Source organism: Podarcis bocagei (assembly GCF_964188305.1).
Source record: "Podarcis bocagei genome assembly, chromosome: 13".
NCBI lineage: Eukaryota > Metazoa > Chordata > Lepidosauria > Squamata > Lacertidae > Podarcis > Podarcis bocagei.
The window spans coordinates 26,736,487-26,753,635 of NC_138138.1; positions in this window are offsets into that span (position 1 = coordinate 26,736,487).

Below are 17,149 nucleotides of genomic sequence, written 5' to 3' on the forward strand. Positions count from 1 at the left end.
CTTGTCAAAACAAGATATATATATTTTTGCAGGCACCAAAAAGAGTCCAGGGGAATGAGAAACTGAGAGAAATGGAAACTGACAGAATTGCCCATTCCTACCCACACTCCAACTCCATGTACCAAACCTCATGGGACTAGTAGCTGACTCTTCCATATTAGCAGAAGGAGAGCAACTTCTACCAAATCTGAAGGCGACAGAGTAGCTTAGATGAGAAGGCGGGGAGCTGTTCCATCCCTAGCATCTGCCAACTAAAACAACAGCCTCACGGCAGGGCCGGCCCTCACAGAAGAACCCTGCAAGGCCACGCCAGAGTTTCCCAAACATGGGTCTCCAGCTGGTTTTGGACTACAACTCCCATCATCCCCAGCTGGCAGGACCAGCAGTCAGGGATGATGGGAACTGTAGTCCAAAACTGCTGGAGACCCAAGTTTGGGAAACAGTGGTCTAGTCCCACACCCTGTTTCTCACAGGGACCAAGCAGGTGCTTCTTTCATATTGTTCTGAGTGATGCATTTTGTGTACAGCAAGCCCACAATTCACGTGCATTTAATTTGTGTGCTTTCAGCTTTATACACGTGGCAAAAAAATAAATAAAAAGGGGGCAGAAAGAGGGTAGGGTTCTGGGGGAAATGACTTTGTTATAATCAACAGTTAATTCATAAACAATTACAGTGGTACCTTAGGTTACAAACACTTCAGGTTACAAACGCTTTGGGTTACAAACTCTGCTAACCCGGAAGTAGTTGCTCTGGGTTGCAAACTTTGTCCCAGGATGAGAATGGAAATTGCGCGCCAGCAGCACGGCAGTAGCAGAAGGCCCCATGAGCAAAAGCGCGCCTCAAGTCAAGAATGGTTTCGGGTTAGGAACGGACCTCTGGAATGAATTAAATTTGTAACCCAAGTTAAAAGGTAAAGGACCCCTGACAGTTAAGTTCAGTCGCAAACGACTCTGGGGTTGTGGCACTCATCTCGTTTTACTGGCCGAGGGAGCCAACGTTTGTCCACAGACAGTTTTTCCAGGTCACGTGGCCAGCATGACTAAGCCACTTCTGGCAAACCAGAGCAGTACACGGAAACGCCGTTTACCTTCCCGCTGGAGCTGTACCTATTTATCTACTTGCACTTGACGTGCTTTTGAACTGCTAGGTTGGCAGGAGCAGGGACCGAGCAACAGGAGCTCATTCCATCACGGGGATTTGAACCGTCGACCTTCTGATCTGCAAGTCCTAGGCTCAGTGGTTTACACCACAGCGCCACCCGAGGTACCACTGCAATTCATTACCAAAGCAATACAAACACAGCTTTTGGGGTAGACGGTGGTGAGGGGGTTTAGTTAGGGGGCATGGGAGTGCAAGGGCAGGAGAAATCAAAACATACGAATACACAGACTCTGTCAAAATGGTTCTCCACTTAAGCCCGCAGTGGCGTCAGGGCAAACGTCTGCTACTTCATATAACTTCATATAATTAGATCCAAGGGAAGCTGAGAAGAGCTTGCTGTTTCACAGCAAGCCCACAGGAGGGCACTGGAAACAAACAGATAGAGCTGCCTTGTCAGTCTCATAACTATATACACACCATCTCCTTCTGGCGGTGATCAGTGAGCCATTCTTCCAACAGTATGTCAAAATGCAAAAGCTTTTCGAGCAGACCCTGGCTTTGTTACTTGTTCCGGCAAGCCCTACTCTAAAACACCACTGGGAATGTTGATAAAAGTTTCTCAACACATTTAGAAAACCCTTTTCACAAAACCACCGGAAGGAATTATCCCTAATGCACCCCTGGCATACCAAGATGCCCTTGACATTATTTAAGTGCCAGCCATGTATGACGCAGAATTTGTATTTGTTGACAAACTTAGGGAATATCACCAGAGGTCGGTAACAAGAGGCGGTTCCCAGCCACCCCTCGTTGTTTTCCAAAACTACAACAATTTTGCCTACTTAAAAAATGTGTGCATCATCTACATTTTGCTACAGAGGCAGAAGGGAATAGAGATAAAAAAGACACCACTTTTGCCTTGCTGTTTCAGACGCAGGTCCATTTAGGCTGCAATCCCAGGCCTGTTTACCTTTCAGTGAGACCCGCTCAGCTCAGTGTAGTTTATGTCTGAGTAGGGAAACATAGGATTGCAATGCAAACCCACTGTTCCATTTCCAGGGTGGTGGTCAGCCAGCCAAAAGTAGGGTTTCATCCACATTTGTCCCACCGCTTTCCCCCAGGAAGACCCACAGTTTACCACTGAATTTGAACCAAATAGCTACCAGGTTTTCTGTAGTTTGCTGTCTGTTCCAATTCAGCAGTAAAGTGTGGGACTGTTTGTTTAGCCCAATCACTCATCAGTGTGCAGATTTAGTGAACTGGCCCAAAATGAAGGTACGATAGTGGCCAAGTGGGCAGAGATGGCAAGGATCCTGCACCTTTAATAAGCATGTGAAAAAAGATTTTTAAAAAACTTTATGAGAAATTTATGAAATCAACAAACCTTATCACATTCTTAGTATTTCCTCCTCTGCCATTTTCACAAGACCATCTATGTCTATGGGTGGATCTACACATGGGGGGGGGGATGCTATAAATAAGTCAGAAATTAAATCATTATAACAAAAGAAAAAAACACTACGTAAGAATCACATAGGAAATTCTTTTGTTCTTGGGCACCATCTGGTGTTGCAGGTTTATAACACATTCAAAGTGTTGTTTTTTGACTAACGTAGCTGAGTCCTATGTATTCAAGTTTATATTAAATTCTCTTTAAAAAATACTTACTGGCTACTCAGTGCCCTTTCTTTCTTTCTTTCTTTCTTTCTACAATTTTGGATTAGGTAAACGTAAAGGGACCCTGATCATAGGTCCAGTCATGACCGGCTCTGGGGTTGCGGCACTCATCTCACTTTATTGGCCGAGGGAGCCGGCGTACAGCTTCTGGGTCATGTGGCCAGCATTACTAAGCCGCTTCTGGCGAACCAGAGCAGTGCATGGAAACGCCGTTTACCTTCCCGCTGGAGCGGTACCTATTTATCTACTTGCACTTTGACGTGCTTTCGAACTGCTAGGTTGGCAGGAGCAGGATCCGAACAACAGGAGCTCACCCCGTCACGGGGATTCGAACCACCAACCTTCTGATCAGCAAGCCCTAGGCTCTGTGGTTTAACCCACAGCACCACCCGCATCCCTAATTTCGGAATACAGTAATCTAAAATATAAGAATGTGAGTTTTCAACTACGTTATAATGGTTTTACTTAATTTGAGGCATTGAGTTTAGATGGCATGGATTTAAAAAAATGGAAATTTATATCAATGTCAGAAAATTATACATTTTCTTTTCCATCTTACATCACTAAAATGTATTGCTACATTACGAGGGAAGAGACGGCGTGTTTGCCTAGGTGCAAAAGACCCTTACGATGGCCCTGTCTTCTTTTGCCTCTGGCCACCCCACAGCCTACCCACTCAATAAGAAGTCTGTTTTTAACAAGCATACCTGTCTTCCGCATTGGTACGCTCAGTGCAGGAAGAAGGTGGCCTCCCGGTTAACAAACATGCGAGTGTTGTGGTTGATTCAGAGATGCAGTGTGAACAAGCAGCCCCAAAGCCTGCAACACCACCTTGAAAACAAACAATCCAGGATCTCGCAACCACCACCAAGCCAGGCTTGGGATCGGACACAGCTTGATTTAATTTTCTTGTGAACTTCACCCTTGTCTTCGTCCCATTTATATCGCACCTTTTCCTCCAAGGAGCTTGAGATGGCGTACGTTGTTCTCCTCCTGCTCCCCATTTTGTCCTTGCCACAACAGCCCTGTGAGGTAGGCGGAGAGCCTTTGACCAGCCCAAGGTCACTCAGCGAGCTTTGTGGCAGAGTGGGGATTTGAACCCTGGTCTTCCGGGGCCACAGTCCGACACTCTAACCATTACGCCACATGTGTCCATTAATATGCTTTCACCACCCTTCTCTTCTATAGAGAGCCAAGTCTCACGACGCAGTCTGGACATAGGGAATTCACACGGAGCTGAATTTGGGGAGGGGGAGGCAGCAGTGGAGTTTTCTCCCAGGCAACAAGTTGTTTGTTGCTTTGGTGCAGAAGTTTAACTTGGGTGCTTACTTCTTCTTTTAAGCGTAGGGCTGACACTGCTCTAATTAATGGGGAAATTGAAGAGGGCAATATTATTAGTGCCCACAGAGCCTATACGCTCCTTCCTCACTTTAGATCTTTCTTGCTGTGTGTCTCTGTCTTTTTGCTTCCATCTTCCCCTCTGCTTTCGTTCTCACAGCCCCTCCTTTGACCTTTCTCGCAGCCCTTTTGAAGTGGCTTCTTGTTTTGCAAGGCTGTGAGCTTTGGGCTACTAAGAGGAACACACACACACACATTTGGCTCCATGCGGTTGCCAAGGGGTCCTCACTTTGCAGTAAGAACGGAGGGCAGAGAGAATTGTCATCTTATGTACCTGGATGCAGAGCTGCCCCAAGGCAGGTGGGGCAGGGGGAAGTAGCCAGTACCAATCACACTTGTGGAGTGGGGGGGGGGCTCTCATAGGGATGCTGTAGAAACTCGGTTCAGTTGACATTTAAAAGTAAACCTACCCAATACACACTTTTCAAAACAACCTGAGGACCAGAACACTTTTCAAAACAACCTGAGGACCTAATATGCACACCTCCACAGGCCGATTTTCCCAAATGGGAGCCACTTTCACAATTGTAAGTTGCTTCGAGCAAGTGACAACGTGGCAAGAAATGCAATTCAGCAACAATAAGAGTCCTTTGAAATTTGCACTTCTCTGAATTTTTCAGCACAGGTTTTCCAGTGAGGTGGTGCGCACTAAAATACATGGATGAGGGTAAAGTGTGCATTAAGATGTATTTATTGGTGAAAATAACACACTCAAATGTCTCCCATTTGGGGAAATCGGCCTGTGGAGGTGTGCATATTAGGCAGAATTGCAAATGTACATGTGAATTGTAAGAAATTCACTCTGAAATGCTGATGAATTCTCATGATGGCCATAAATGTGGAGAACTGAACTTAAGGGTGGAGAAATGAAAAACAAGGAGCAATCGTAGAATTGTAGTGTTGGAAGGGACCACAAGGTTCATCTAGTTAACCCCCTGCAATGCAATCTATTACCCATTGTGGGGCTCAAACCCACAACCCTGAGATTATGATTCCTTCTAGCTCAGAGATAACCAGTGTTGTGGACTAGGGCTCCCAGCATCAATCCAGGTTTAAGTCTCACCATAAAAATACTACAGAAAAATGCAAGTGTGTCTCATTAGAGATTGGTTCAATGACATTTACAACAGCATAGTAAGTTGGCCTGGGAGAACAATGGCTTCCCAGTAATTCACCATGGAGCCAGAATTTGAACCAAGACCTCTTGGTTTGCATGTCACACCCTGAACAGGCTCTTTGGTACATGCTGCTGAAATGTTCCAGCCTTGCCTTGGTGGCAACCATTCTAGAAGGACTTTGTGATAACATGCACCTCCGTGGGGAAGTGAAAGACATCCTTAGATGAAATGTATTTATTTCACATTTATCCCCTGCTTCCTCCAAGGAAATCACATCAACCGGGAATTTTCTAACAAAGAAAATACAGGGGAAATTCCGCCCTGCAGTCCTTACAAATCCCTCCCACTCAAAGTGCCCTTTTAATATGGTTTACATTTTGGGGATCCGACATTGTCTAATTTACTCCAAAGCGGTGCCAAACGCCAGCAGAAGGCCCCCTGCAACGTTTGGCGGTTAAAACCCCATGTTTCATGTGGACAAAGAACAAATCATGAGTGTAGGCCTTGACTGAGGTCATTATGGGCATGCAAACCGGTATCTGTTTACCTGTAAGCACACACCTTTAGTTTATCTTTTTGATATAAAAAAATACAAGTTTCTCAATCTACCAGCTTTGCACAAAACAGCAGCCATGTGTGTGTGTGTTGCTCAAAGCCAGGAAATCTAGTATCTATGGGTATTTGTTCACATGTGCACATATACCTTTTGTGATCTACCATGCTTGCACAAAAGAACAGTCCAAAAATAAAAAAATAAGCAATGCCTCACTCCAAACTAGGTAAGGATTTGGAGTTGTTCACATGAAAGGCTACCTGTCACTTTATTTCCTCCCCCTTTCCTCCCCATCTCTTCTACCCATGGGCGTAGCCAAGGGGACAGCGGGGTCCACGAATCTTGTTGGAAAAGGCAGACTGTGACCTTTCCTTTGGTCAGATGGAAACAAAATGGAAGTAGGGGGCATGGAGGGAGACAGCACCCAGCAAAACATCACCACAGAGAGGGGTGGGTTTTTTTCACCGTAACTCACAAAATCACAAGTTGGGCACCTCTCAGGTGGGCACCATTGCCATTGTAAGAGAACAAGCAAGCTGTTTGTGGTGATTTCCGGTACATCTTATTCTGGAAAAATAGCACTGACCACTGATTACTCATAAGCAGGGAATATCTCAATCAAACAGGTTTCCCCCACAAAAATACCCCAAATTTCACAACATAGGAGTAGTGTGACTGGAGACTGTGACTGGAGACCCCAGGTGGAGTAGCAGGGGCAATCTCATCCTTTTCTTCCACACTGTGGCTCCAGACCAAATCATCTGTCAGGATAGCTATGGCGGTCACAATTTCACCCAAAACCCAATGAACCTGTGTTCATCTGTGTCACGAAAGGCACTGTCGGGAGAGCTGTGAGCTATGACCTGATCAGGACAGATGCCTAGCCAGGACACAGGATTCAAATTAGGCCTCAGTGTTTTTCTTACAGCAGCACCCTCATGGGGGCCTCCTTTCATGCCCCCACCTCTGCCAGAGAAGCGGTGCCAGCATAGGTGCTGATTTCCTGCGAGATCTCATCAAAGGCTTGCAAGATATCAAGGAGGGCAAAAGATCTCATGAGATCTGGGTGAGATCTTGCAAGCTCTTTCAGGGAATCGGCGCCCAAGCCAGCACGGCAGTGCTGGTACAGCAGCCCCTACAAGTGTCCCTATTTTCCAGGGGTGTCCGTGATTTAGAGAAGCTGTCCCAGTTTCTGATTTCATCCCAGAATGTCCTGCTGTTCCTTAGGATGTCCCTATTTTCATTGGATAAATGCAGTGCTGGTACAGTAGTCCCTCTAAGTGTCCCTATTTTCCAGGGATGTCCATGATCTGGTAGGGTGTCCCTATTTTCATTAGAGGACACAGGCCTGGCCAGGACAGCCTTCCTGTTATATATTCTGGGCATGATGAGGCATATGACACTCACCTGAGTCTACTCCAGCTGAGGAATCACATACCTACTTCCCAAGCTAGTGAGCCCCACCTGGGCTGTGGGCCTGTGTCCTGGACAGGCCGTAGCTCATAGCTCTGCTGCCAGATTATTTGCTCTGGGGCCACAATGTGGAAATAAAGGATGAGATTGCTCACCATATACCAAACACTCTACTATCCAATTAGCCCCCCCCCCCCCAGTGGTTTTCTCATAATGCCCTTCCCAATGTGCCTAATTTGCCCACCTTGCTTTGTGAGGTCTTCTATAATCCTGAAGTCTCTTATGTTCAAGCCCTTTGTGCCACAGATGAACACAAAAGGCTTGGACATAGAGACAGGTGTCAAAGAGATAAATAATTACCTGACATTCAGAAGACATCTTAAGGCAGCCCTGTTCAGGGAAGTTTTTAATATGTAACGCTGTACTGTTTTTAACACTGATTGGGAGCCGCCCAGAGTGGCTGGGGAGACTCAGCCAGATGGGCGGGGTATAAATAATAAATTATTATTATTATTATTATTATTATTACTTCAGGATGATAGACCTGTCAAAGAAAGGTTTGGTCAGAGGAATGGAAATTAAACCTTGCAAAGTTGGCCTGAATAGTGAAATATGTGAAAGTTGTTTTGTTTCTTGGGGAAGGGAACAAGCCCTTCTACCCCCCAAGCAAAGCCAGGAAAGTCCAAAAGAGCCTTGGCAACTTATTCATACTGATATATGTGGTCCAATTCAACCGATGTCTCAAGGGAAAAACAACAAAATGGGAAATTAACTTTTCAGCTTATATATGTTGATAATATAATTTTGGTTACTGAGAACAAACAAATGCAGATTTAGATGTTGTTCATGTTTTCCTCTAAGCTCTGTGATTCAGGATTTGACACCCTGTTTTAAGCAAAACCTTGCTTACCCATGTGGGCTGAATTACACCTGTTACTTTCGGAAGACTCAAGACTTTCAACCTCTTGCATGCAGACTGGTGTGGGCAGGGCTTCAGAAGTCATTTTGACTATGAGTGGCAGGAGTAGAATTCAGAGTGAGTTATTCATATCTGAGGGGCTTTCAAATCTATATGGAGGCAGGAGCACACTTAAAATTGTGTGTGTTTTTCATTATCAATGTTCTTTTCTAGAACGTAATAGAAATGTGTCAGGTGCTCCATTTCCCAGCAAGCTGCCCAGGAGGGACTCTTCCCCACTTTCTCAGCAATTCTGCATTTGGGGCAGGAGGTCTGGAGGTTCAAAGGCCTGGATGAAAGAAAGCTTTGGTTCGAGGGAGTCTGTTACTTGTTTGGACTCCCCAGTTACAGCTTTAAAACCTTTCCAAAGAAAGTTTTAAACTTGATCCCATCTTGGACCACAAGCTTAACACAAGTCAACAGTGTGATGCAGCAGCAAAAATAAGCTAATGCTCTTCTAGGCTGCATCGACAGAAGTGTAGTGTCCAGATCAAGGGAAGTAATAGTACTACTCTATTCTGCTTTGGTCAGACCACACCTGGAATAATGTGTCCAGTTCTAGGTACCACAATTTAAGAAGGATGTTGGCAAGCTGGGATGTGTGCAGAGGAGGGCAACCAAGATGATCAAGGCTCTGGAAACTTACAAGGAGCGCTTGAAGGAGCTGGGTATGTTTAGCCTGGAAAAGAGGACTGAGAGGAGATGCGATAGCCGTCTTCAGATATCTTTAGGGCTGTCACATGGAAGAGGGAGCAAGCTTGTTTTCTCCTGCTCTGGAGGGCAGGACTCAAGGCAATGGCTTCAAGTTACAAGAAAGGAGATTCTGACTAAATGTCAGAAAGAACTTTCTGACAGTAAAAGCTGTTCAGACTCTCCTTCCTTGGAGGTTTCTAAGCAGAGTTTGAAGGGCCACCTGTCATGGATGCCTTAGCTGAGATTCCCGCATTGCAGGGAGCTGGACTAGATGACACTTCTAATGCTACAATTCTATGATTCTATTGTGATAAGGTGGTATCTGTATTCTGCTCCCAAACTGTGCAGCACTTAGCCTGGTAGCTGACTGGCACCCTGTGTAATTCTTTCAGCAACAGCATAATATGATGACAATATTCTGCCCTAGCGAGCCACTGAATTTTGCGCTGGCTGCAGCTACTACAGAGCACTCTCGCCTGTAAAGCAGGGCAAACAGCCAGCCTACCTTCACTACTTAGGACAGACGCTGCTGTTTCCTTTGCTGAAGTCTTTGGAGAGAGGTCAGTGGGCATTAGACGATGCACCATACAATCGCCACTTCCCTGCAATGAAGCTGATCTTAAATGCTCATCATGTTATGCGTGCACACCGTGGTGGAAGATGCAAGGCACTGGTGCATAGCATAGCATAGCTGACAGGCAGATCGGGTGGCTGAACCTTTCCTTTAGATACGTGCATATATATATATAGCTTGCAATGCAATGTAACAACAAAAGGCAGGTTGTGGTTTGGCTTTGTTTTCCATCTTTAGCAGCAGCCAGGAACAGAAGAACCATTTGCATAGAGTGCACAGAGAATATTTTTTTCTATGATTTGGGCAGTGTTGTTGTTTTGACAGCTGCAACAGCACCTTTGTAGGGGCTCCAGGGCTTAGGGGACACCAAACTCTGTGCGGACCAGTTTGACTCCCATGGCTTCTTCCAAAGGGCCCAAAGAATTACAATTTCACTAGCCAAACCTTATCACCAGGAGCTAGTTCACACTGAGGGGATAAAACTGTGCCAGGAGGGTGGGGGTGCCACTGCAAGTGAGGCGATTCACATTATGGAATTCTTGTTGGGGGGGGAGCTCTCCACATAAAAAACTCAATGTCAGATAGAAGCATTCAGGCCTAGCCTTCTCCCTGGCTTGTAAGCCTTCTAAGAATAAAAATACGGCCCTGTTGCTACCAATGGAGGAGCAGAACATCTTGCACACACCCCTCCCCTACCGCTGGAAGTTTCACAGCCCAGACAGAACCAGCCCTACCAGGCGGAGGGCCTTCTGAGTAGTGGCATCCGCCCTCTGGAATGCCCTCCCATTAGTTGTCAAGGAAATTGTCGGGAGTGCGTGCAAGAGCCAGGCCCTGTGACCAGTAGGACTAGGGCCTTCCTAAGTTTGTTCTGAAGAGGCAAGGTGCGGCCGCACAGGTGAGGCCGATTGGTAACTCCCAGCACCTGGTGGCAAGAGCCGGGAAGGGATATAAGGTCAGCATTTCCCTTCGGCTCTTTGCCACAGCAACACGCTTCCTGCCTTTGGCTTCTTGCTTCCTGATCCTTGAACTCTTGACTTCGTGACTCATTGCTTCCTGACCCTCGGACTCTTGGCTTCCTGGCTCCTGCTCCCACCCCGCCATCTTGCCCCTGGTCCTGATGTCCTCAGCCGGGACTTTGACTCGGACCGTGACTGAAATAAAGAACTATCTGACTTTTAGAAGACATATGAAGGCAACCCTGTATCAGGAGATTTTTAATGTCTAATGTTTTACCATTTCTTATGTAAGCTGCCCAGAGTGGCTGGGGAAACCCAGCCAGATGGGTGGGGTATAAATAATAAAATTATTATTGTTAGGCAGAATGAGGTGGCTTCCTCGGTTGGGTGTTGGGGGTAGTGGAGAAGTGTTGTTGGACAGAGCTGTTTGTGTCCCACATCGCCTGCAACTCCTAAGCCAACCTGCTCCCCTCAGGAATGGCGGATAGCACCGTTCCATTACCACTGTTGAACTAATATTCCGTGAAGGCTGCCCTATTGGGGCAAAAGGGGCCTTGCTCCCTCAACCAGCCTCCACCTCCCTCCCTTCTGACTTTACAACCAGTCCAGGGGGTTTACAACCAGTCCTATCCGCTTCTTCCTTCTCCTTAGTCTCAGCATTGCCTTTGAAGAAACTCAACAGGCAGCAGGATGGAGGCAGAGTGAGAATTAGTTGGCTCTGCCTTTCTTCAGCTGGAGTCGCCTAGCATTTGGCTTCTCTGATTTCCATCCCACCAGCCTCAAGGGGCACCCAGCCCCCATGGGTAATTTTCACCTCCCAGTTGCACTCTGCTTTCCACCTGGGGCTAGCAGCCGCTGACATGTGGGGTGGCAGGACATTGAGAACACATTGAGGGAGAGAAAGGGTTGAGACAAGGCCCTGTTTTGAAAATCAACCTCCCCATGGCTGCTACAAGCAATTAAAAAATGACAAGATGTTGAAGCAAGCTCAACATCTCATCTACCTTGGTCCCACAGACTACGGCCTTATTGGCCATGGCACCCTCCCTGTGGAATGCCCTCCCATCAGATGTCAAAGAAATAAACAACTCTGACTTTTAGAGGACATCTAAAGGCAACCCCATTTAGGGAAGTTTTTGATGTTTGACACTTTATTATGTTTTTAGATGTGCTGGAAGCTGCCCAGAGTGGCTGAGGAAACAGGAAACCCAGCCAGATGGGCAGGGTATTGGTATTATTATTATTATTATTATTATTATTATTATTATTATTATTATTTTATTTATTTATTATTATAGTGTCCGTGTGTCTCTGCCTTATGAAAGAGCAGCAGTACTCGCCATTGCTGACTGAAGACAGCAGAGAGATGCCTGCACTTCATCCTAACCCTTCCCCACTCAAGCAACCAGCATTGGGGTGTTAAGGGTGCAGCCTTGATCCTATTGAAAGAAATGGATCTTAACTTAAGCTGTGTTTGACTAGTCCCATTGGTTTCAATGGGGCCCAAATTCAGCTAGCTTTGTTTGACTCCAACCCACTGCGGCTATAAATGATTCGAGACCGGCCAAGATCTCTTATGCACAAGGTTGTACAGTATTGTTCTTGTGGGTTAGACATTTTTACAACTTCCTGTTCGTGCATACTCAGTGCAGAACCTTTAAGATCCATTTCCTGGAAGTGGTTTTTAATTTTTCTTTTTTTAAAAAAAAAAATCTCTAGAAGATAGATAATACACCTGTTTCTTCTGCAAGATATGGCTCTGCGGTTACGGAGTAAAGCAGTTGCTAAACCATTGAATGAATCTTTCAGCGTTTAACAGATAAAGAAAAGGGCAAATCAGGCCGCAGCCGTGCAGAGCGATAGCAATCACCAGAAGCAAATTTTCAAGGCGAGCTGGTAAAATCACTCACGGGACACTCTCTGTAACCATGCTTCCCATAGGGAGCAAGGTGAAAAGGGTCTTCCTTCATGGCATTTCCCCTGAGGAGGTTGTGGTTTTCTCCTCCTGCTGCTACAACGGCTAAATTTCAGTAACTGCCCAAGTCCTCAAAGGTCCTTGAAAGTAATTAACACATATTTTAATTGTTTTATTCTAAGCAAACAAACTTGTTGCAAAAGATGGGGGTTAAAGGGGAGGGGTCTAATATAAATAAGCAAACAAACAAACAAACCGCTTGCTTAGTGTGGGCCACACTAAGATACACTATAATTGCCCCATGGTTACCCATTTTTCTGGAGGAATGTGTGATTTTGCCTCATCTTTTAGTGCCTCATCTTTAAGCTAGGGCAACAGCAGCAAAGGTGAGGGTGTTGCCGTTACCTCTGTAGAGGCGTTTTTACGTGTGGTGAAGGAGGGCTAGCTGCCTCGGGCATATTTTGGATTTGCTCATGGTTTTTATGGTCCCCCTGTGTGTGTTGTTTCAGTTTATATTGATGCTTTTAGAAGATTTCTCATCCTGATATCTGTGCCCCTCTAGAGTGTGAATTTTGCCGTATTTTATTTTGTGGGGGGGGGGGTTTAAGAGCGTGCAAACTGCTTAGAGGTTTTCTTTCGAAACATGAAGTGGTATACCAATTGCCCAAATAAACCTGCCATAAAGGGAGGCAGCGAGAGCTAAGGAAGAGGCATGCGGACCTACAGGGCTAGTCATGAAGGGCAGTCATTTCTCCCAAAGTTACGGCATACCTCTGTGCCCCACTCCCAAGACTGATTCTCACATGGCAGCCACAAAACACTCTCTCTCTCTCTCTCTCTCTCTCTCTCTCTCTCTCTCTCTCTCTACCTGAAAACTGCCGCCCCCAGTTCTCCCACACATATACATACAGTGAGCAAAGTTGTCTGGGGATTTGGAGTGAATACAAGTCATCAGCATGTTGATGACACTTAAGCCCTCTTTCTCCTTTTCATCTAAACCAGGGGAGACTCTGAAAGTGTTGATGGTGAAGACGCCATAGCTTTTAAACAAATTCAGACTTCTGGTGGCTGTGGTTTGTGAAGGGTTGCTGGGAATTTATAGGGGCTTGCACACCATTGTTCAGGTTCTCTCTCTTACCTCCTTGCAAGGAGGGGAGGGAACTCTGTTGCAACAGAAAAAAAAAGATCTGCCTTGTCTCCATCTGTTCATCTCTGACCGATCATGGACTTAGGGGACTCAATCCCTTCAGGAGTTGGGCAGCAAAAGCCAAACCCCCAAAATTTTCTATAACATTCCCTCAAGGGATTCAGTGGGACTTTTCCCGAGCAGACAGTGCAATAGATGGGCTGCAATCCTATGCACCCCTTGCATCCAACTTGTACCTAAAAATCTGCACCAGAGAATTGTAGAGTTGGAAGGGACCCCTGAGGGTCTTCTAGCCAAACCACTGGGGCAATGCAGGAATCTCAACTAGACCATCCCTGACCAATGGCCATCCATCTTCTGTTTTCCCCTCAGCCAGGACACAGAACAAGGGAGACTGGAGGTGGGGAGGGAAGATAAATTTTGACAATGGGACAGATTTGTCAGGCATGCGCAGGGACAGCTTGAAGACTTTACACAGAGAGGGACTCCACATGGGTTTCCCTGCATGTAACGTAATAGGCAGGGAGCCAGCTCAAATAGAGAGAAAGACATTGGGGGAGGGGAGGACAAAAGAGTACCAAAGTCTGCCCATTTTATCCTCTTTGAGATGGTGGCACTAGGGTTCTGGGACCACCCTACCCAAAATATTTACTTGCCTTCAATGTATTGTTACCACTGTTATTCTATAGTACAGATCCTTTTTTAATTAAACACTTTCTCTAAAATTAAAACGGCAGCAGTAATCATTAGCATAGATATCAAAGGAAAGGCGAGAGAATAGTTCCTAATAGATACAAGGGAGACACAGATACAGTGGCGTAGCGTGGGTTGTCAGCACCTGGGGCAAGGCAAGTAATTTGCGCCCCCTAACCCGTGGATTTGCGCACCCTAACCCTAACCCCCAGATGTTGCGCCCGGTGCGGCCGGCCCCCCTGCACCCCCCACGCTACGCCACTGCACAGATACACAAGCACACATAAGTAAATAATCCAGCCTTGGGGAAATTTCAGCCTTCACAACATAGGAAAACGGCCAAGTAAACAGCTATTTTCGTGGAGGAGGGCCAAGATATTAACTGATATGCATGAAATTTCATATACAGTGGTACCTCAGGTTACATACGCTTCAGGTTACAGACTCCGCTAACCCAGAAATAGTGCTTCAAGTTAAGAACTTTGCTTCAGGATGAGAACAGAAATCGGGCTCTGGCGGCGCGGCAGCAGCAGGAGGCCCCATTAGCTAAAGTGGTGCTTCAGGTTAAGAACAGTTTCAGGTTAAGAAGGGAGGTCCGGAACGAATTAAGCACTTAACCTGAGGTACCACTGTGTAGCTATATAATCCCTAGTGTAGTAAAATAAGACCTTTGCAGCAGGCATTTTCAAAAAAAAGTTTTTAATGAACCGCCCTAGTAGGGCAGTAATTGTTCCTTGATAATTTGTCACCCCCCTTCCATGATGGCACCTGGGGCAGCCCAGCCCCTCCACCCCCCTTTCCTACGCCCCTGCTCAAAACATCACAGAAGGTCTCCAGTAGAATTCTGAGTGTTGCTTCTCTCCTGTCTGCCAGGATACCTGATAATGCCTTACTTGATTGCATTTTCTGGGCAGCCTGGCCATTCCTTTGAGATGGTAAATACTTTAGTTCATGAATCTCTTACACACATTGATAGTTTGCTCAGCTTAACAGATACTTGCCAGACTGTTTTTGCAGGGAAATGTACGTCCCTACAGTCCATATACAATTGGAAAGCTTTTCCCGTTTCCTTCCTCCTTGCAGATAAATATTTGAGGTCAATTTGGGAGAGTCAGAATGGCTTCAGGATTGCTCTCCTGTGCTATTTCAGACACGTGGTGTATGTACTGTAATGATCTCAGGCAGGCAAGAAAGCTCCGATAAGAATTAATGAGTCTCTGTCAGTTTTATGGTACGTTTATTTACAATTAACATCCAGAGAGCGGTTTTGGGCCTGCCACTCTTATCTATGAGTTGGTCACTCTGAGTCTCTGCCCTTTTTGCAGCATGAAGGGTGCCAAAGTCCAGTCCTTCCTCTCTTTTAACCCTTTCAACTCTTCTGCTTTGGGGAGAAAGTGGGTGGGTTTCCCCCTCCCCCGCTTTCAAACGAAGAGCCCTCTAAATACTGCCTCCCTCCTGGTTGCATAGCAACCCCCTCAATGCCGTCTATCTCCTCCTCCCCTCTGCCTGTGATCTTTCCGAGTCTGCTGCTCTATCTGAGTCTGGGAACTCTTGATGAAGGGGGGCTGAACTAACCCACTCCTGCTCTGTCTGTGGCTGCAATCCCTTGTCTCCAGAGTCAGACTCTGGCTCCCTCTGTACTGGCATTCCTTCATCTCCAGAGTCAGACACTTCCCAGGCTTTCGATTCAGCCACGTCTCTGACATATACTTAGGTATGTGTTTGCCTTGTACATTTATGAACATTTATTCTATATTTGAGACCTTCTTATAACAGGAATAAAATTAACTCTCAAAAGATCAGCAAATGATAATTAAACAGAAATTCACTCTCAACAATTACAATAATTATTAAACTATGATTTTAAAAAATAACTGCACGGCACAATGCATACAATGCCACAATAAATCCCTACTTGAGACCTTTTTTAATCCAGGCAAAAACATTTTCAGTTCCCGAAGCCTCTGATGTGTTACCTGAGATGCTTTTCTTGTACTGGCCTTGCTTCTTATTCTTCTTCTGCTTTAACTATGTTGGTTAAACATACGGCTTCCCCCAAAGAATCCTGGGAGCTGTAGTTTGTTAAGGGATGCTGAGAGTTGTGGGGAGGCACCAAACTACAATTTCTAAAGTGGCTTAACAATCAGAGGGAATGCTGGGAATTGTAATTCTGGGAAGGGAATAGGAGTCTCCTAACAGCTTAAAAAGCAGAGACATCACCTTGCCAATAAAGGTCCATATCGTTAAAGCTATGGTTTCCCCAGTAGTGATGTATGGAAGTGAGAGCTGGACCATAAAGAAGGCTGATCGCCAAAGAATTGATGCTTTTGAATTATGGTGCTGGAGGAGACTCTTGAGAGTCCCATGGACTGCAAGAAGATCAAACCTCTCCATTCTGAAGGAAATCAGCCTTGAGTGCTCACTGGAAGGACAGATCCTGAAGCTGAGGCTTCAGTACTTTGGCCACCTCATGAGAAAAGAAGACTCCCTGGAAAAGACTCTGATGTTGGGAAAGATGGAGGGCTCAAGGAGAAGGGGACGACAGAGGACGAGATGGTTGGACGGTGTTCTTGATGCTACGAACATGAGTTTGACCAAACTGTGGGAGGCAGTGGAAGACAGGAGTGCCTGGCGTGCTCTGGTCCATGGGGTCACGAAGAGTCAGACATGACTAAACGCCTAAACACACACAACAGATCTCAGTAAAGCTCGAACAGATTTGCTCATCCTTACGAGGCACTAACCTGACCTAGATGGAGCAGGATGGTGTTTTCATGTGCCCTGGGTTTGTCTTTAATCTCATTTTTTTATTTTTTATTTTTTTATTGCTTTATTCTTCTTCTGGAAGTCACTTTGTGGCAGGACCAGCAAAAATAGATAGAGGATTACAGATGTGGGCAGCGTGCCTTTTTGTCCAATGTTTGGTTTCTAGAAGAAAGAAAACTCTGTTT